Raw genomic sequence first — 22,469 nt, 5'->3', positions numbered from 1 at the left:
TAAAGAACATCTACCAAAAAGCAGTAGCGCTGACGTCATTCTCAATGGTGAGAAATAGTTACTTTCTCCCTAAGTTTAGGAACGTGTCGAGGATGTCTCTCCTCACTACCCTTGTTCACATCATTCTAGAAGCCCTAGCTGGTACAATAAGAAAAGGAACAATAAAAGGAAAGTAAAGGGAGGAGAGGGAAAGGAAAGAAAGTATACAGTTTTGGAAGGAAGAAATAAAACTGACTTTGTCCACAGCTGATATAAATGTCTATGTAGAAATTCCAAAGAATTGAAGAAAACAAACAAACCAAAAAAGCCAACAACAACAAGAAACCCTTGTGGAGCACGTAAGTGAGCATAACAAGGTTTCAGGGTACAAGGTTAATATACGACAGTCAGTTGTTTCCAATATAACAGCAATGAACAGTTGAAATTAGAAATTTTTAAAATTACCATTTATAATAGCATCAAAAAATAAAATGGGTATAAATCTAACAAAATATATATAGGATCTATATGTGAAAAACAATAAAACTGATAAAAATCAAAGAAGATATATAAATGACTGAAGAAATATTCTGTGTTCATGGAATGGAAAGGTGCATTGTTAAGATGTCTATTCATACCAGCTTTATCTAAGATTTCAGTAAACCTCAATCAAGAACCCAGCCCACTACTTTGTATATATTGATAAACTGATACTAGAGTATATATATGAAGGCAAAGACCTAGAATATTTCCAGCACAATACTGAAGGATAAAACCAAAGCTGTAAGACATACTAGCAAATTTCAAGACTTACTATAAAGCTATAAGTGATCAGAAAGCATGGGCCTGAGGAAACAATAGACATATCTAATCAATGGAACAGAATAGAAAGCCCAGAAATAGATTCACACAAATATAGTCAATTGATCTTTGACAACGAAGCAGAGGCGACTCAAGTGCTGGATGATAACCCAAAGTATAAAATGCATATCCATGAATCCATATCGATATAAGTAAATGATTAAATAATTTTTTTAATGGGAATGAAGTCTCCTGTGCAGAAGAATTTCAAGTATTTCACGTAAATACTCTACTCTCAAGGAGGTGAAGCATAATTCTCCACTTAAGTGTGGGCTGCACGTAGTGATTTTCTTCCAAAGAGTTTAATATGGAAAGTGATCATAAACAGGGAGAAACCTGACAAATACTACTTGTCCAGGAGATCAAGGTCAGCATCCACAGTGACGTACCAAGTGGTAATATGTACCCTTGATATAATGTGATGAAAATGACACTTTACCTCTGTGGTCTGCCTCTCAAAAACCTATAACTCCAGTCTAATCTTGAGAAAACATCAGGCAAATCCCAACTGAGGGACATTCCACAAAGTACCTAACCAGTACTCTTCAAAGCTGTCAAGGTCATCAAAAACACGGAAAGACAGAAACACTGACACAGCCCAGAGGAGGCTAAGGAGACAGGATGATTAAATGTAATGTGGTATCCTGGATGGAATCCTAGAATGGAAAAAAGATCATTAGCTTTAAAAAAAACAAGCTAAGGAAATTTGAATAAAGTATGGACTTTATAATGTATCAGTATTGGTTCATTAATTATATCAAATGTACCATACTAATGTAAGGTGTAATAGGAGAAACTGAGTGTGAGGCATATGAGAATTCTCTGTACGGTCTTCACGATTTTTTATAAACCTAAAACCATGCTTAAAAATAAATTTTGTTTAAAAAAATCCATTTTTAACAAAGAACATTGCAGGTGACAAACTGAGTAGAAGCAGCATAGTATAGGGCGGGGGTGAAGGAGAAGCATGGGAATCTGAAGACCCTGCTCTGTTTCGAGTCGTTTTACTAATTGGCTGCATGACTCAACTTCTTAGAATCTCAGTTTTCCTCATTTATTATAATAATAGTAGTTAACGTAAACTTTATGAGATTGGGAACCCTGTCCTGTGTATCATTTTATCCCCAGTGCCAAGAACAGAATGAGCACATTATAAATATTCAGTAATTGTTTATTGAGTGAATAAATGATCAAAGGAAGGAAGGGAGGAAGGAAAGAAGGAAGAAAAAAGAAAGGAAGGGAGGAAAGGAGAAAAGAAGGAAGGGTGCTGACTCTGTCAGGCACAGCATGCTGTAACTTGCATCCCTTACTTTAGGTAATACACTCAGTAATGCACGATGTACATTCTTTCCCATTTGACAGCTGGGGCACTATGGCTTGGAGAGGTTATATTTCTTGCCCTGCCCGTACACAACCAAAAACTGACACAGGCAAGATTCAAAGCAAACTGTCTGACCCTAAACCCCGTACACTTAACCTGTACTCTCCTGAGCCCTTAAGCTCCTAATGTAATAACAGTACAGAAGGAATTTGCACTTTCCCAGATCTCCCATGCTGCATCTCTTCTGTGCCCTCATGGGGTCACACTAGATTATTTCTAAGGTCTCTTCTGTAATGCCAATTACAGGACTCAATAGAACCGAATCTTCTCCCCCAAGACTCTCCCTGCCCGGTTTTGTTTCTCTTTGCTCGCCACCCCAGCTAGTTATCTCCATCTGAACTTTGCTTGGACAAAAGCACCTCATCTATAATTTTTCTTTCTCTGGATCCTGTCGGGGAGACAAAGAGACAAAGATAAACGCGTGACCTCCACATTCATTTTTATGATAACAATATCTTGTCCTGACACACACAGGCCTGGGTCTCCTCAGCAGGTTCAACTGAAAAGAATAATAGCTCGGGGGGCAGGGGTAGAAGGCAATAGAAGAGACCTTTCCCTTTAAACACCAGGAGGATAAAAGGCAGCTCAACCCAGATAGCATCAGACACCACAAGACAGCCCAAGTAAGCTCTCTGTTGTGGAAGTTCCTGGTCTGTGTTATTGTTGTTTTACCCCTAAGTTCAGACCTAATTGTAAGATCATGATTTAGAGTAAGATAAAACTCAGGGAGAATGTCAGATTGTGGAGGAGAAAGCTTTTATTCAAATTGAACTTCTTTGATGGTAGAAAAAAGAATTGACATCGGTAGGGCCGATGTCAATTGGTATTTTATAGCAATCATCTAATTGCTAAATTCCTCCTTTCTTTTTCTTTCTTTCTTTTTTTTTTTTTTTTGAAAGAGAAAAGAGCAAAGATAAGTTCTTTTCAGTAAGGATTCCAAGCCAGTCATCTCATGTTTTTTGAAACGAGCTGACATTTTAGTAAAAAATTGGGTTTTCCATATACTACTCAAGATAAAAGCTAGCACACTGCCCTGTGTCGTCTGTGAGTGTCGTTTGAATTTTTTTTTTTTTTTGCTTTTACAGTTTTTAGAGCAATTGTGAGCTCCACACATTTTTGTCTGAGTCATAAAACTGGGGAGATGTTTGCAAGTCATAATGTTCTATAAATGGTTCCAAATTTATGGTTGCCCTATAAACTGTATTAGGCGATCCAAAAGCAAGTTTGTTGCTTTCACCGGTGCTTTCAGAGTCTATAAATTAAAGCGTTAAGCCCGTAAACAGCAAATGAACAGTCATGAAATCACCCTGGGACAAGGTGAACACATTGACTGCTCAGAACGTTCTGTGTCTCTCAGCTCCCAGGCGTTACTAAATAAATCATCCGTGGCCTGGAATCAAGGTGCCCCTCCTCAAGAGGCACCCAGCGGGCGAGTCAACTCTGATGTCACATTCCTACCAACTGGAATGAGGATGACTAAGGCGATCCATATGGTGGAGAAGCTTCATCATGTCACAGAAACATCATCCTCAAGGGAAACTCTGTCTTTCTTCCAGAACCTTCTTTGCACAAGGCCCAAGGCAGCCTGGCAGAAATCGCTATAGGATAATAATAGATGTTAAGACTTATTACTTATTTATTTATTTATTTATTGACATCTTACAGGCGCTATGCTAAGCACAATAGATGAATGATTCGTGCTGTTCTCACAGGCCTGTGAGGGTTATTGTGTGGGGAAACTGAGGCTTGCAGAGGTTAACTGCTAGGATAGCCTGGTCCCAGATAAAGCATCTTAGTCTTTCTATATCCAAAGCCAAACCGTTAGCCACTCAAAAAATTGTTGTTTCGAGACAAAACACAATCCTTTTGAGCCCAAGCAGATAGTAAAATGTCTCGAGCCGGCCTTATGTGCGTTTTATCCCTGACTACGAATCCAGTTTAGCCAAAATAAGAGCGATACTGATAAGGATGAAGAAAAGGAGGCATTGTCGCCTTTACTGAGGGGTTACCACGTACAGAGTGCTGTGCTAGGCATGATGTATACAGGATTCATTGCGTCCTTATTGGAGCCCTCAGAAGCAGACTCCACTAGCACTCCCATTGGGCAGATGAGAAAACTGAGGCTCAGAGTGGTAAAGAAACGTTTCCTGAGTCACATGAGAAGTGGCCAAACTATGACTTGAAACCATATGAGACTGACTGTGAGATGCATCCCCTTTCTACAGCACCAAGCTGTCCACACCATCTTTGCAGAAATGATAGGATTCGAAGCCGAAAAATTAATCAGGTGTGTTATGAAAGCTAAGTCTTCTGTTAACTCTAACAGGTTGTGCGTGGTCGAACTGGACTAGAGCCCACATGGTCTGAGCAAACCCTTCACCATCCTGATCACCTGTTCTTCCTCCACTAAGGACGAAGAGAACTTTCTAAGTCCAAGTCTTGGTCGTATTTACCCTTTTTCCTGCAAGCCCATCATCCTGGGTTTTGTTTTTTAAAAAATACGAATTAAAAACCACAAGTCTCACTTTTCAAATAACCTGTTGAAACCAGGGTCCCTTTTCCCTTCTCCTTTCCTGCCTGTAGTGGGCGTGTGTTGCTTTTCTCTCTCTATCATTCCTTCCCCTTCTTTCAGGTAATGGAAACTTGATCCTTGTTTGCAGAGTAACACTGCTCACTTCTCAATGCACGTCTCAAAAAGTAGATGTTCCTGACAACTTCATCTTAGCCCTTGGAGTCAGCCCTGTTTGACGTTAATTGTTTAACTTTTCTGCTCTGTGAGCCACTTAATTTCCCTTTTTTGCTTTAGCCAGTTGGTACGAGCCATGTCACTTGCAAGCAATGTAGACCTGAGCCTTCCCAAGCCAAATTTCAATCTCAAGTCACAGTTTCACATGAAAGACTGAAAGTACTCACTATCTCTACCCTACTCTGTCTTCCTGTTTTCCCCTCAGCATTTCCAAGTAAGTTAGCACTAGAGCACATGTATATCACAGAAGGGGGTCGGTAGACTTTTTGCAACGTCTCAGATACAGACAATACACTCTCCAATTACCCACGTCAGGACAAAAATCACCATCATTGCTCTTCTTGCTAGGGCTGGTGACCAGATCCCTCGCACTGTCTGCACCCCTGAAATTCTCCTTATTGTTCTGAGAATTAAGGGCTGGCCTTTGGAGTGTGCTCAGTATTGATAGCCGTGGTTATTACAAGTCCTTTTCTGAAATGTTGGAAGAGCTTCCAAGGAAGAGAATGGAATAGTAGACATATGTGTACCTTTATTATACAAAACAGCAACTACTGAAGTCATAAACGCAGGTATAAGTTTCTAAGCAATACAGCTTTGAGCAGTTGCATTTTCGATAAACTCTTCTAGATGATTTTGAACTGTAGAAAACCACAGCAACATTTAAGACCCTATGGCTGAACATATGAGAGAAGAGCTCACGATGACCCTTCATGTTTGAGTTAATAAACATTAAGATATATTTTGGAATCTTGAATACCAACTGTAAGCCAATGACTCCCAAATTCATATCGCCAGGTCCAGTTCTCTCTGATCTTCAGACCCATGTATCCAACTGCCTACTTGGCATCGTTTGAATAGGCATCTGAAGCAGAATTCTTGATTTCGTCTCCCAAACCCACTTGGGTTTCAGTCTTCTCCACATTGGTAAAGAACGCTATCATTCACCTATTTGTTCAGGCCAGAAATCTTGAAGTTGTAAATCTTTGACTCTTCTTTTTCCCTCACGCGCCATGCAGTCCAACAGCAAGTCCTTCCATGGAACCTTCCAAGAGTCTCCTTGATCAGTCCACTCCTCGTGCCCTTCATGGCAGCTACTCTATTCCAAACCACTGTCATTTCTTACAACTACAGTAGTCTATCTTATTTGCTTCCTCTCTTGCCCCCTAGAGTCGATCCTCCTTCCAGAAATCAAAATGACCTTTGAAAAAACAGGCACAGCAGATGATTTCTCTCTTGCATCTAATCTGTCTGCTTTTCGCCATATATCCAGAATAAAATCCAAAGTCGTGAACCTGGTCTGTATAGATCTATGTACTGCCTGATTCTCTTCTTGACCTCAACCCTACCAGTGCCTACACCCAACACACAACTTCTGCTCTAGACATTCAGAGGTCTTGTTGCTTGAACAGGCCAAGTTCATTCCCGCCTCAGGGCCTTTGCCCATATTCTTCCCTTTTCCCGGAAATCAACTCCCCGCTCATGCAACCAAATTCCTCCGTTTCTCCAGGGCTTTGTTCAGATGTCACCTCATCAGAGAGGAGTTCTTTGTCTGCACTATTAAAATAGCACACACCCCCGAACTTACACCTAACGTGCACAAGCCTAATCATTCCCTATCCCCACCGTTACCTGGATTCACACTTGTTCATAGCACACGCTATGTGTTTAAGATCTATGTATCTGTTTTCCTCACTAGAGTGCAAGCTCCAGGCAGGCAGACAGTTGTTTTGTTTGCCACCGTATCTCCCATGCCTTGTATGGGTCTCTTCTTAGCAGAGCTTGATAAGCATTTGTTGAATTAATTAGTTAACAACCATAGCATCAGCTTCAACCCCAGCAGCCTCAGACCTCCCGTTTCCCCCTCCGTCTTCCGTGCCTTTGGGAAAACACACCACTCACCTGGAATTCCCCTACAGATAGATGTCTCCATCTTAGTTGAACGAAATCATTAGGTCTCGCGTTTAGTGAGCATCTCTATATGGTAGGTGTTAAATGCCAAGCCCTTGACGTGCAAGATTCTCTTTAATTCTCAGAACGATGCTATGAGGAAGTTCATTTTCATTGTCCCTATTTTAATGATGAGGAAGCTAAGATTTAAAAAGAACTGCCTTATACAAGGCTTAGATGTGAATCGCCAAACTTGATCCCAAGCGTGCTGATCTCAGAGTTACGCTCTTCCCCATCTGCATCCTGTCTTCATCTCTGATGCACTGAACAAGCCTCTCAGAGCCGGGGGAAAAAAAGGTTACTTCCTATTTTTTAAGCTGTTGATATGGTTTGTCTTGTGTTTAAGGAGGACGTCAAAATCGAGTGGAAAATTTGTGGAATAGTTTAAGTGTGTTCACTTAGCACAGTTACACTTCTAACCTACGAGACACACCGAAAACACAATGAGCTATGAGTACTATTTACAAGGTGATAATGGGAGTTTTTAAAAGACAGTGGTAATTCATAATGAACTCCACGTGGGGAGATGCAGTTACAAGACACAAAAGAATGGCGTCTTCTTCTAGACCGTAGGCGTGGCCTCATCTGGCAGTCGTAATTTGAGGCCCCTGTTTGCTGAAAGGATAAACAGTTCTTCTTCACTTTCTTCCCACCTTGTGAGAGGCCTTGACAGTGCTGAAGGAACTTAACCAAGAAGTGCGTGGCCTGGGGATGTGCCGAGGGCTGGAAAGGCAAAAGCCAGACCTTAACTGTTGAGTTCAGAATCCCCATCCTTCTGTATCAGTGTCACTGAACAATCAGAACACGACACAGATGCGTTGACTGCACTTCCAGATAAAGGGGATTTACTCTTCCGAGTTCCCACTTGCTCAGCCACGTAGCCAAGCCCCAGTGACCAAAGCTGATTCAGGCTTTGGTCACACCCAATCCTCTTTCTTTGGGAAAATGCTAACAGAACGAATGTTCTAAGCTTTGCCTTCACTGTGACTCATGCCTTGCAGGATTTTCTTTTGCTTTTCTTTTGCATTTTCTTTAAAGCTAAATTAGGGGGTCAAAACTAGGGTGCCAGCATGACTGTGCGGGTTGCACACTGTGCAACTCTGGGGGTCACCATTCATGGAGACCACAGTGGGACTCAGCAGCTCTGGTTATGATGCATTGGTACCCTTTAAGCTCTCTGAAGCTTCGTCTTTTTCCTTTGTAAACTGAGGGTAGAACCTGCCTGATTGATTTCCTAAAGTTGTTTGAAGGGGTAATGAAATAATAGAGGTAAACACCTCATGAATTGCAAAGTTCTTCAGAGAGTGTATGAAGTGTGTGTTGGGGTGGGAAGTAGAGAATTGACTAGCCGCCTTTATATATAATTGACCTTATACAAGCAGAATCCCACTGTTATAAATGGTACCATTACTTTCTCCATAGATGCAGGTCCTGAGACAACCCTCTAACCCCTTCATGTGAATGTTTATTCAGACCACAGACAAACTGAAAGAAATGAAATTCTTACACCACCTCAAAAAAAAGAGAAAAACTATATGCTAGATAAAGTAGAATAAAATAGCATAAGCTTGTTTTTTTAAGCGGAGTCTGTTTAACCATTGTGTTAAAAGGCTGACTGAACTCCAAGTGATCTTTCAGCAGGTAAGTCCACATCCACATAAACTGGATCTCAAACTTTAATCAAGGAGATGACTTTTTCAATCAGATTTTTACAGTAAAATAAATGTTGTTTTCAGAACACATTTGATGAAATGGCTATACTAATCAGGAGAAACACAAAATAGCCAAGGAAATCAGACATTCCATCTTAGCGCAAGCACGACGGGCTCGGAAGCAACAGTAAAGTCCTGCCAGCAAATCTGATGTTATCGCTAGAGAAATAGGAATTGCTTGAGCCATGTTTTGACTCTCCTTATGGAAGAAAGAACAGTGTGCTGTACCCAGGAAATGATTCTAATCCAAGGCTCTGGCCATCTGCATGGGTTTTGAATACCAAGCTGCTCTACAATTACATGGAGACAATCACATTCTGGGTCGCCTTCATTTCGTATTTTCAGTTACTGAAAGAGCAAGACAGTTTCAGCTGCTTAGCGTTCTCTGCTCAATAAAAGCAATTCACAGTTACATTATTTTTTTAATTGATCTTTATTCATTAGCGCCAAATGAGAGAGATAATTGGCCTCTAATTACCCTGGCATCCCAGTAAGTAGTAGTATAATTTTCCATTTGGCTCCAAAGTATTCTCCATAATTAAGTCATGTGTCTCTTGCTGTCTAATTTAAGAACCCGAAAGAAGTGAAATAGTGGGGGGAAAAAACACTTAATCACAGCTCTTATTGATATGTGACTTCTTCCATATATACAGCTTTATTTTGGTTTTAATCAGAATTGAGGCATAATGCCAAGTTCAGGGGAGATGGGAGCAAGGAGTGAACTCTACACAGGAAGAAGGCTCCTCCGTTGTTTATTGGAGATGGAAATTCAGTGCTCAAAAACGTTTATTGCTAAGATGGACAGAAAAATAGATACCATCCCACGGCATGCCTGGGTGTTTCTGTTTTGATTAACATCAATTTGATTGCTATCTAATCCCTTCAGAAACCTAGACAGAGATGTACCACTAATAATTATGATAGCTCTTAACTTATATTTATAGAACCCTTTATAGTTCAAAACACTTTAAAGTACATTATCTCATAGAAACCAGAGAGGAGGCATAGTTTCGAGCTTAAGACGCCAGCTCTGGGGTGGGACTGCCTGGGTTCCAATCTCAAGTGCGCTATTTCCTAGCTCAGTACAACCTTGGGCAAATTAGTTTGTCTCTCTGTGGCTCCTTTTCTTCATCTGTAAACTTGAGATGATAGTAGCATCTTCCTCATAGGGTGGCTATGAGGACCACATTAGTGAATATTTGTAAAATACGCAGAACCCCGGTGTGTAGTAAGCTCACCATACATGGCTGCTAATGGATTAGGGTTTCAGAAACGTTGTAAATCCAGATAATGGGACATAGAACAGGCGTTGGCAAACTGTGGCTCAGGAGCCTAAAGTGGTCCACTGCCTACTTTGTATGACTCGCAAGCTAAGAATAGTTTTACCGTTTTTGAAAAAGAATGATAATTAGTGACATGTGAAAATTATATAAAATTCAGACTTCAGTGTCCAAAATAAGGTTTATTGGCACAGGGCCACAGCCATCATTTAAGTATTATCTATGACCACACTCAGTGTGTCGTTGTCTATGTCTTTGCCTGTGGCAGAGCTAAATCGTTGCGCCGAAGACCATATGTCCCGCAGAGCCAATAATATTTGCTGCCTCGCCCTTTATGGAAAAAGTTTGCTAACCCCTGGTATAGATGTTAAAGTAAGTTATAAGATCGGGACCCCCAGCGTAGTACAATTAAGGGAGAAGGAAACAGAAATCAATTCCCAGTAATAGGAAGAAGGCATTAGAATGGCCTGTACTTTGGAGCTACACAGACATGGTTGGAATCCTAGCTCTAAACACATTCATCTGTGTAACCTTGGAAAAGTCACTTAAACCTGTTGGTTTCTAGCCCCCTCATCTGGGAATAGATTTTAATAATAATTCTACCTTTCTCACAAGTTTGTTTTAAGGACTGTATTAGGTAACATATATAACACACTGAATAGCCAATAAGTATCCAAAGGTCGAGGATGACACAGAATTAGAAAATACACAATGAAGTTCAAGAACTCAGAATTCAAGATTCATGTCAAGATCCAGGAGGGACAGAGGTCAGAGTGAGGAGGGACAGGAAAGGCATGTTTTCAAGATGATGAACGGGGCCTGGCTAAGGACAGGGAGACAGGATCCACCTGGATGTTCCTACCAGCATGACGTCCACCAAAGCCTGAATCTCTTTCCCCACTGGGGTGTGACATAGGCTTGTGGCTTCAGCTGTTTCTATGATCCATATTTATCTCCAGGGGTGTAATGAAGACAAGAAACAAGTTGAGACGGATGGAGGAAATTGATGTGTCCTGTTACGTCTGAGGCACCCGTGGGACATTCAAGTCCACTTGAGCAGAAGACACCTGGGAATGAGGACTTGAGACAGAGCTATGGCCTGGAAGACACTAGGAGGGCAGTGGTAGTTCAAGTCCTCAAGGCTGAGATGAAGGAGAAGAACACATAGGGAAGGAAGATTAGAAAGCCAGGAACAGAACTGGGGCAGACATGGCTATCTACATAAAGGCCATGCCAACGCCGTGTTCCATTGCTTCCTGCCACCATAGAGTCCATGAGGCCGAGTGCTCACCCAGCTGATTGAGTCTCTAAACCCCACATGTTGGGGGTTCTGGGTAACAGAAACCCACTCAAACTAGTTTCAATTTAAAAAGAGGATATGCTATAAGGACACAAGGCCCTTTCAGAGGATTCAGGGATAAGAATGAGCCAGACCTTACCATGGACTCTGTGGAGAGGCTGATGGCATCCAACAAATAGACGTCCACTTCATTTCCTGGGCTCTGAACCCACTGAGGGTTAAGGCCAAATGGAAGATTCCAAAATCTAGGTGCCGGAGACAGTGTCCGGTACATAGTGGGTGCTCTGTACACATTCATTGAATTTGAATAAATGAATGATATTTTTGCCAGCCCAGGCAAGAAGTACTTTTTCATGTAAAAGAATAAGGCCCAAATGATTGAATATCAAGAACCAATGGCAAGTGAGGAGCACAAGTAAAACCCATTGCCCACTCTGCTATACTTTGCTTTCATAGCATGTATCACAGTTTTTAATAATATCGTGATTATTTGATAAATATGTCGTGAGATTATAGACTTCATAAGGACAGAGGTCGTGTCTGTTTTGATCATGGTCTAGTACAGGGTCAACAAACGTTTTCTGAAAAGGGCAAGACAGTAAATATTCTGATCGTTGCAGGACACATGGTGTCTGTCGCAACTACTCTGTGTTGTTGTCACACCAAAGTAGCCATAGACCATATGTATCGAATGGGCAGGGCTGTGTTCCAGTAAAACTTTGCTTGTGATGACAGGAAGCAGGACATACATGTTTCATGGACCACAATTTGCTGACCCCTGCTCTAGCAGATAGTTAGTGAGTTCAATACATGCTAAGTGAATGAATATTCTGCATCAACTTAAAATCAGCGCAGGATGATCTCAAACTGTCTATACCATACGGACATCAGTGATGTCTTTCTATTTGACTTCTGCTCAAAATTCCATCAGGCTTTGTTCACTTGATTTGATGGTCAGTTAAGAGGCAGCCAGAAGAAAGTAGGACAGACAAGATGAAAAACAATCTTCCTTTTTTAAAGAAAAGGAAGAGAGTTGGGGCTTCGAGATTTAGACCTAGAACTAAAGCCACACCAATCTGTCTGAACTACTGTGGCCCAAATATGAGAAAGTTACATATGTGACTTTGTAAGAAGACCACTTGGGCTTCGAGGTCCAAAAGGCCTGAGTTAAATTCTGTCACTCTTTGACTGTGTGATGTTGAGCTAGTGACCTCTTATGACTGAGCCTCAGTTTCCTGATCTGTAAAATGGAGATAATAAGAAACACCTCCCTTGCAGTGTGGTTATAAGGATTAGTGTGTGTAAATGCTTAAATTTGTTTTAGATAAAATATATATATATATATATACCTGCTCAGCAAATATTATCTTTGTTGTTTTGACTCGATTTTGAAATCCTTTCAAAAACTAGATTTGTCCTTCTCCCAAAGAGCAGCAAATAGCCATTTCGCCCCCAGCAGCTTTCATGAAAAATTCAAGACCTTTTCAAAATATATACATTTCCTTTGACATCACTACACAATGCAGAACATGTGTGTCGTTACAAAGGTGAAAAGAAGGCTTTGTGGCATAAATTATTGATATGTTTTGGAGCATATGTAAAATGGGACATGGGGGAGGGAGATAAAGTGAGTAAAGAGATGAATGTGAAAGAAACTCGACTTACAGGCACAATTAAATCCCTGTGAAATAATCCTGGCCAAATAACAGTAATTCAAACAGGCTGACTATAAATTAGAGAAAATTGAGTTCACTAAAGCTGTCTATTGGCAAGTCCGGGGGTGATGATTCTAAAGCCATATACCTCATGTTACCCTCAGCAAACAACTGGGCTTATCTTTAATGTGAAAAATAATGTTGATGTAACTCAGCATATTTTCCCGGAGAGCGGAAAGAGTATCTGCCTTTTGGGTGTTTTGTAGATACAAGCCAAATAAATTCTAAGAAAGTATTTGGTTAATCCCCCTTCCCTGCCCAGACACACACACACACGCATGCAAACACACGCACACAGGCACACACACACTCACGCACGTTTTACCTATGTAATTAACAAGTTCTTTTGTTTCTCTGGAACTTCTCGAGCTGTAGAGTTTGTCAATTAACATTGGTTCCTGTGAGAAGCATGATATAGGTAATCCTTACGAGTGTCCTCACGCGTGCTCTCCCTTCCCTTCCAATTATACATTTCATCTCTCCTTGAAAAACAAATATTTTTTAACTTTTTAAAAATCAGCTTTTTATTCTAGGATAATGTTAGTTTTACAGAAAAATTGGAAAGATAGTAGGGAGTTCCTGAATATCGCACACTTAGTTTCCCTTTCTCTTAACATCTTATATTGTCTGGTATATTTGCCACAATGAATGACCAGTATTGGTGCCTTATTATAACTGAAGTTCATACTTTATGTAGATTTCTTAGTTTTTACCCAGTGTCCTTTTTATGGTCTAGAATCCCATCCAGGACCCCACGTAACATTTGGTTGTCATGTCTCCTTAGGCTCCTCCTGGCTGAGACGCTTTCTCAAACTTTCTTTGGTTTGGATGACCTTGAGAACTTTATGGAGCCCTGGTTAGGTATTTTGTTAGAATGCCCCTCAACCGGGATTTCTCTTATGTTTTTCTTATGAATAGACTGATCTTACAGGTTTTTGGGAGGAAGGCCATAGGGGTAAAGTCTGCTGCTCATCACTTCCTATAAGGGTAGACACTCCCAATATGGCTTACCACTGTAAAAAGCGAATTTTAAACTTGAGCCATAGAAACTGCTTCTCCCTAAGTAGACATCTCCTCCAACTTGAGCACAGGTGAATTTTACCAAAATAAATGGATTTCCAACTAAACACAGAATGACTAGTCTTGCCACATCTGGAATATCATTCCTTTTAGTTTTGTTTTCACCTTTTGTTTTTTTATTTCCCATCATTCTTGGAATCTGAGTGACAACACAGTGGGTTGCACCTGTAATTTCTTAATCTGAAATTGCTAGCAAGAGGATTGCTTCCAAAGAGACAGGGTAGAAGAGAAACTGGCAAAAGTAACAAAACCTGGTCTCTTTTTTTTCTTCCCTTCATCCTAACTGCTCAAAACTCTTGGACAGAGAGCCTGCCTCACAACTATTTTGATACATATCAAGTTCCACGCTGACTTATACATGTTTGGACATATTTTAGAACTGTGTACTTCCTATGTACAGCAAGTCTTTGACTATGGAACTGACTGTCTCTTGTTTTACTATTCGTTGATGGGAGTCCCCGTAGAATATAAATTAATGAAACAGATCAGATATTTCCACACTAAACACATAGAAGTATTCTTGACTTCTACAAAGAAATATGCTCTTTCCCATTGTTCTTGAAAGATGTGGTCATCGGTCCTTTGTTGCCCCTTTTCTGAGTCATGGGTGCAGAGAGATGGCTTCACTCTGCGCAACGCACTTGCGCAAACTCAGTGACAAATGGCGGCTTGCGCTTTGGTGTCGGGAAGAGGACGGAGCCTGGCAGGCTCTGTGGTGAATGGGGGAATGGAGTGGCCTCACCCAGAGGAGGCAACGGCTGCTCAGCAACATGGTAAACAGGGAAACGGGAAGGTTTTTTCCTTAGAACAGTACCTGGCACCGAGCAGTAACTCAACAAATATTAGCTGTCATTATGATTATTATTGTTCTCACTGTCATTGGTTTGAAATGGGTGGAGTTGGAGATGAGAATTAGTGCTGAGTTGGGTCGACAGTCAGTAATGGAGTTGGATTACAGAATCAGCGTACTCATTTTCTTCCATTCTTGCCCCCAGCTTTTTGTCCTCTGACTCCTTGTGATTTCTTCTCTTAGGAATATGCCTCTCCCTGCACCCCAGGGTCCAGAGGCTAAATCCTCCTTGTGCTTTCAGGCTGAAATCAAGGGCCTCCTTTTGATCTTTCCCTCACTCAGTTATAGAATCCAAGTTCTCATGGCCCTTTATCCAGCAGTGTGCTGGAGTAGGCTTGTACCAGCTTGAGAGTAGGAGTTGTTAAATTTTCAGGAATCTTCTAAGCTAGTTGTTAAATACAACCATTATTAAATATTAAATTATTTAAACTTAGAATTCAATGACTTCCATTAAAAACATAGACAATACACTTCCTAATTATTTTACTACATTTTATTACTATCTATGTTCTTTTAGGTAAGTATGTGTATGCTGTCTGGATGATGGAAATACTCTATGATGGTGAGCTAATACATGTCTCTTCCCAGCTAGGTGTTCAGTGATTTTAGACTGGCAGCTTGAAAATGGCCATAATGGGACTATTTACATTATGGAAACCAGCAGTCGCTGCAAATCAGTGCTTTCTCTAAGCACACAACCCAGAGTTAGGTGTTAAGTAGTTACCAGCATGACATGACTTTTAGACTTCTTTTGAATGCTTATGTTTTTTTAAAAAATCTGTACCTCTCTTAGGACACCATGCTCCCCCTTGCATTGCAGATCATTGGTTATAAGTCTTCAACTTTCTTCTAGATTATACAGTCCTTAAGGGCAGGACAGATATCCTGTTCATGATTATATTCCCCAAAACATCTAGCATAGTATATGTTCAATATTTACTTATCAAATGGAATTAATTAGAAGCGACAACTCAGTTCTGGGAAGTGAAAATCAAGCACACATTTAAGTAATATAATATACTCTTCTCGTGTGTGAACCAAATCGAAAGACAGAGAGTTGGCTGTAGGGAGGCCAGCCAGGAGCTTACTAGCAGAGAAGGAATCTGTACAAGGTGAAAGATGGTGCATACAGCCGTGCTATGGATGGAAAACTGCAGAAAGGTGAGATCAAATTTACGCATAATTAGTTTGAGGAGAACTGATAATATTGGTGTCCTAGTTTTCTTCTATTATACTGGGATAAAGAAGTTTCTTTCACAAATCTCTCTGCATCTTCAGAAAGTTCTTCTAAATCTTTCCAATGATTTGGTTTACAGTATGTCAGAATAGGAGCTATAGTGTTTTTCTGTGCCAATCCTGAGGATTTCCAGTGTCAACTAATTCCTGCCTGCCTGCCCACACCTCTTCCTAAGGGCAACCACCCTGTATAGAGCCACTGCTGCCCTCATCGTCCTGTTTTCTCCCAAGTGACCTCGCTTCCATAGCTGATTGGCTCAGGGATGGATATCTGCCTAGTAGGCTGGCCAGTGACATGTGAAGAAGCTGAGCTGGTGAGTCACATCATTGCTCTTAGCAATTCCACCTGGGAAACATGGAGCACTTAAGCCATGTTTAGAATTGGTAGAAGGAAGTGAAACCGTGCCGTGAAGGCACTACAGAGTAGAACTGGTGCCACAGCGAGCAGAAGCCATGTTGTAACAGCACAGAATTTTTGAAAAAGCAGGAAAGGTTTTTGGTAGATAAAGGAATTTGCAGCAAATAGAGAAAGAGTTTATTAGAGAATGGTTGTAGCCGGGTCATGGAGCTATTTTAGTTTCTGGTTTAGTAGTTATATTCCATAGTTTTAAAAGCAGAAAATGTAAGTAATTTTTACCCAAGGTCATATATAAGCAGCTAGACTTCATAATCCCAGATTTTTCCAAACAGATGGTAGTATAGTTGCTACAACTCCCACTCCATGCCCGAGACAGATAGGGCTGATTGGACCAGGAACATTTACCATGAACACTGGATTTAGCTTCTAAATTCTTCCTGCATTAAGATCGGAAAAGTCACTGTCATCGTTATGAGTTAAGAATGATTTAGTTTGGGCTTCCCTGGTGGCGCAGTGGTTGGGAGTCCACCTGCCGATGCAGGGTACGTGGGTTCGTGCCCCGGTCTGGGAAGATCCCACATGCCGCGGAGCGGCTGGGCCCGTGAGCCATGGCCGCTGAGCCTGCGCGTCCGGAGCCTGTGCTCCGCAACGGGAGAGGCCACAACAGTGACAGGCCTGCGTACCACAAAAAGAAAAAAAAAAAAAAAAGAACGATATAGTCAGGCTTCTCTGGTGGCACAGTGGTTAAGAATCCGCCTGCCAACGCAGGGGACACGGGTTTGAGCCCTGGGCCGGGAAGATCCCACATGCCACGGAGCAACTAAGCCTGTGGGCCACAACTACCGAGCCTGTGCTCTAGAGCCTGCGAGCCACAACTACTGAAGCCCGCACACCTACAACCCATGCTCCGCGACAAGAGAAGCCACCGCAATGAAAAGGTGTGCACCCCAGTGAAGAGTAGCCCCGGCTTGCCGCAACTAGAGAAACCCCATGTGTAGCAACGAAGGCCCAATACAGCCAAGAATAAACAAACAAATTTTTTTAAAAAAAGAATGATTTAGTCTAATATTTCTGTTTTCATTCTACAAAAGTCTATTTCAAAATATTATTCCATAATATTGGTAATAGGTTTCCTCTCAAAATTCAGAAAGAAATCACTGAAATAGTCATCTGAAATCCAAATTAAGTGCCCAAAAATAAACTTTAAGTTTTTTGTTTGTTTGTTTGTTTTTTACAGCGTCTGGGCTTCTAATTTTGACCAGCTGTAAACATCTTGGATTCTTGCACAGAAAAAAGAAAACCATTTTAAAGACAGAGATATGGTCAAATAAATTAATCCCATTATGAAAATTGTGCTAGAAAATCATGAGGAAAACACAAAATAATATATGAAAAATGAAAGATCTTTAACAGAGCTGGAAAACCATTGACCATAGAATGCAAGACTTTTCTAACAATATCAAAGAACAAATGATGAAACTATGAAAACATTGCAAGTACTTTACTTTAGCTTTCAATGAATTGTATGACATATGCTTCACAGCCCAATTAGTACTCTGTTTTGTCTTAAAGGGCTTCCAAATTTACTAAGAAATGTCAAATCAAACAACAAAAAAATCAAAGTTATGTAGATATTTTTCAACTTGTATCTGTCAAAGAAGAATTTCAGTTAGACATGAAAAATTAGTTTCTATCATGATGGACAGTATTCCAGGTATGTTAGATTAAAAATCTAAAGCTAATGGAACTTGAAAACAAAAGACGGGTGACTCCTTTAATGCTTTGCTTCACTGTAAGATTCATATTGAAACTCTCTGTGCTCAGTTTACTAAAGTGAACTCTATGAAAAGTATCATGGGTGCAATTGTTAAAAATTGTTTAATATGTGTGCAAATGCTATAAATCATCACCAGTTTATAGAACTCTTGGTGAGACTAGAAGACAGTGATTTTAATGATGTTGTATACTTTGCCAATACACGTCAGTTGAGTCATGCAAGACTTTTACGAAGATTTAACTCCACTCCAAGATCTTCTTGAAGAAAATGAATGCTTGTCAAATATTTAATAATCAAAACAAAAAATGGCAGAATGATTTATATTTTGCACCAATATCACACTACATATGAACAAGCTAAATTTGAAGCTTCAAAAAGTTTATTTGTATCAACTGTATATAATGGACATTTATAGACATTTTTCTCAAACTTACATGGAACATTCACCAAGATGGATCACATTCTGGGCCATATATCACACCTTAAAAAACTTTAATGAATAGAAATCATAGCATAGGAGGAGAATTGCTGGATCATATGGTAGTTCTATTTTTAATTTTTTGAGGAGCATCCATACTGTGTTACATAGTGGCTGTGCCAGTTTATATTCCTAACAGCGCACAAGAGGTCCCCTCTCTTCACATCCTTGCCAACACTTGTTATTTCTTGTCTTTTTGATGATAGACATTCTAACAGTTGTGAAGTGATATCTCATTGTGGTTTTGATTTGCATTTCCCTGATAATTAGCAGTGTGAGTGTCTTTTCATGAACCAGTCGGCCATCTGTGTGTCTTCTTTGGAAAAATGTTTATTCAGATCCTCTGCCATTTTTTAAAACAGATTGTTTTTGTTGTTGTAGTTGTTACTGAGTTGTATGAGTTCCTTATATATTTTGGATATTAACCCCTTATCGAATATATGATTTGTAAATATCTTCTCCCTTTCAGTAGTTGCCTTTTTATTTTGTTGCTCATTCCCTGTGCTGTGCAGAAGCTTTTTAGTTTGGTGTAGTCCCATCTGTTTTTTGTTGCCATTGCTTTTGGAGTCAGATCCAAAAAAATATTGCTAAGGCTGGTGTCAAGGAGTTCACTACCTATGTTTTCTTTCAGGAGTTTTATGCTTTCAGGTCTTATATGCAAGTCTTCAATCCCATTTTAAGTTAATTTTCGTGCATGGTGTAAGATAGTAGTCTAGTTCATTCTTGTGTATGTGGCTGTCGAATTTTCCCAAGATCATTCACTGAAGAGACTGTCCTTTCCCCAGTGTATATTCTTGCCTCCTTTGTCATAAATTAACTGACTGTATATGCATGGGTTTATTTCTAGGTTCTCTATTCTGTTCTTTTGATCTATGTGTCTGCTTTTATGCCAATATCACACTGTTTTGATTACTATACCTTTGTAATATAGTTTGAAATTAGGGAGTGTGATGCCTCCAGCTTTGTGCATCTTTCTCAAGAGAGCTTTGGCTATTAGAGATCTTTTGAGATTTCTATGAATTTTACGATTGTGTTATATTTCTGCAAAAAATATCATTGGAACTTCGATAGGGATTGCATTGACTCTGTATTTTTCTTGGGGTAGTGTTGACATTTTAACAATATTAATTCTTCCAATTTAGGAGCACAGAATATCTTTTTATTTATTTATTTATTTGTGTCTTTTCCAATTTCTTTCATCAGTGTCTTATACTTTTCATTGTACAGGTCTTTCACCAACTTGGTTAAATTTATTCCTAGGTATTTCATTCTTTTTGGTGCAATTGTTTGTCTTTAAAATTGTTGCAAAATATACATAACATAAAATTTTCCATTTTAATCATTTTTAAGTGTACAGTTCTGTAGCATTAAGCACATTCACATTGTTGCACAACCATCACCACCATCCATCTCCAGAACTTTTCATCTTCCCAAACTGCAAGTTTATACCCATTAAATACTAACTCCTAATTTCCCCCTCATCCAGTCTCTGGCAATCACCATTCTAATTACTGTCTCTATGAATTTGACTGATGTAGGTACCCCCATATAAGCGGAATCATGCAATATTTGTCGTTTTATGTCTGTGAAAGTTTAAATTGTATGTTCCAGTAATATATTTCAAAGTTTTATCCCATCCTGTTTCCAACAGGACATTCATTATACAGAAGAAAGGAGGAGCTGTACTTTGATAAACACTTAGCAGTGGTCAATTTCTGTGAAGCTCCTTTTTCCTAGGGGAAAAATTAAGTTAAATTCAGAAAAATGCTAGCAGCTCTGCAAGGAAATAGAAGATGGTGTTAGAATAATTTACGAGGGACTTGAAATCACTCCTGAGCCCTGGGATACTTCTGTCAAATATGTAGCTCGTTGGGCCTTTCATAATTGTGTCTTAATGCTTGGAGTGTGTACTGGCTTGTTATAGGAAAGTAGCATTACTTAATCAAACAATGAAATTATATGGCAACTCTAACATTTATAGTACTGAAGTTCAAATCATTCCCAAGATGAGTGATGTTGCTACTGTACAACGTACATCAGTGTTTCCTGCTAGGAAGAAAGATGGGTGGATGGATGGATGGACTAGATTAGATCTAAGTTTACACAATATACGTCCAGGCCGTGGGCTGTTCACGTTTCTTCATCCCATTTTTTCTTCCAAGAGAAAAATCAAATATTTTAAAATGTATCAACAACCAACTCGTTCTGTGATGATACGTTTTCTTGACTCTCCAAAAATTATTTACATAATCTCTGCCTGTAAACACCTAAATACAAGTTTGTGTGTTTATAAACAACCAAAGGACTATGGACCAATGTGAGGAAAATCAATAAACTTCTAATCAAATCCCTCTGAACAGACATTTTGGTTTGCCTTGAGGTTCACCAGAGGGTAAAAGAAAAAAAAAAAAATGTTAGTGGGGGAGAAGGTGAGAATATGGAAAAAATACTAAACAGAGTTTCAAGTTTTAAGAAGTCCCTGAAATTATTGAAAATGCAGACATGAAAGAAGAAAAGGAAGTGGCTGCTAGTGGTGACAAATTGGAGAACTAAAAGAAAGTTTAGCATTCACATCACTATTTGATTGGTATTTCACAGTTGTCACTGAGGCTGGGGGAAGGGAGCATGGGACTCACCCAAGTCTATAGTTGCTGATAGTGTGGGCCCCAAGCCAGCCCAGTTCTTTTTTGCTCCATCCCACATTGTATCCAGCCCACATCTGGTCATGCAAAACAAACAGAGCTTTCATTTATTTTTCCCTTCATAAATGCAGGAAGTATCTACACGTCCAAGGAAAATATTTATGTATTTTTAAAGTGGATTCTAAGACCAATTGAATACACAAATTAAAACAAATATATATGTCTGCTGGCCAATGCCTCTCTGAGGCCCTAGTTGTGCTTTACACATGAAAACAGGCTAAATGTTTTAACTCTGAGGAAATAGGGTTTCATTCGATCCTGTCATCTTGTTTTTGAAGGAATTTATGCTCCACCCTGCCTTTTCCATTCATTTCATCAAACGATGATACTACATCAGCAAAAACCCAACACAACGGAACGAGGTGCAAGGCAGAAGTGATCTGAAAACCTTCAAGTTGTGTTTCAGTTGTTTTTGAAGAAAAAGGGATGGGTGGTCAGTGAGCATTTGTAGGAGTCCATCTGCATTTGAGCACAGGATTGTAGACTTGTTAACTCACAGTGTCACACAGATTTGGAGCAACATTTTTCACTTAGGAATGGCCACCCTAGCTTTCTTTTTCCATTTTAAGGGAGCAAGCACAGAAGCCTGCCATGGGCCCACTACAAAAGGAGTTCGTTATCTCACAACCATATGACATCCTCAGCTCCATAATCAGAATAAGCTAAATAAATTGAAGAAAAATAATGGTAGCTCAATGCACTTTATAAGCATGATTAAAGCCACTGGAGGTGGGGAAAAAATAAGCTTGGGTCTCTGAGGTTTCTAAATTTGAACGGGCTTTCAACCTTATGGCTATGAGAGGCTGCAGCCCTAGTGTCTTCTCCATAGCCATGTTGATTACTTGGTTAATGTAAATTCCAAGGAGTCTCAATAGTTAGATTAAAGAAATAGTGGTAGGTCATGTTGAGTTTAAAATTAATTATGGAATTTAATCATCAGTAACAATAATACAATTAACCTTTGTAATATTTTCCAAAGGCCAAATAAAATAAAATGTAATAAACAGAAATCATGTAAATATTTAAAGACTGGCCCCTCTAGTCTAGACAACATTTAACTAATGTTT

The sequence above is a fragment of the Stenella coeruleoalba genome (assembly GCF_951394435.1).
Source record: "Stenella coeruleoalba genome assembly, chromosome: 10".
NCBI lineage: Eukaryota > Metazoa > Chordata > Mammalia > Artiodactyla > Delphinidae > Stenella > Stenella coeruleoalba.
This window is presented reverse-complemented; position numbering follows the sequence as displayed.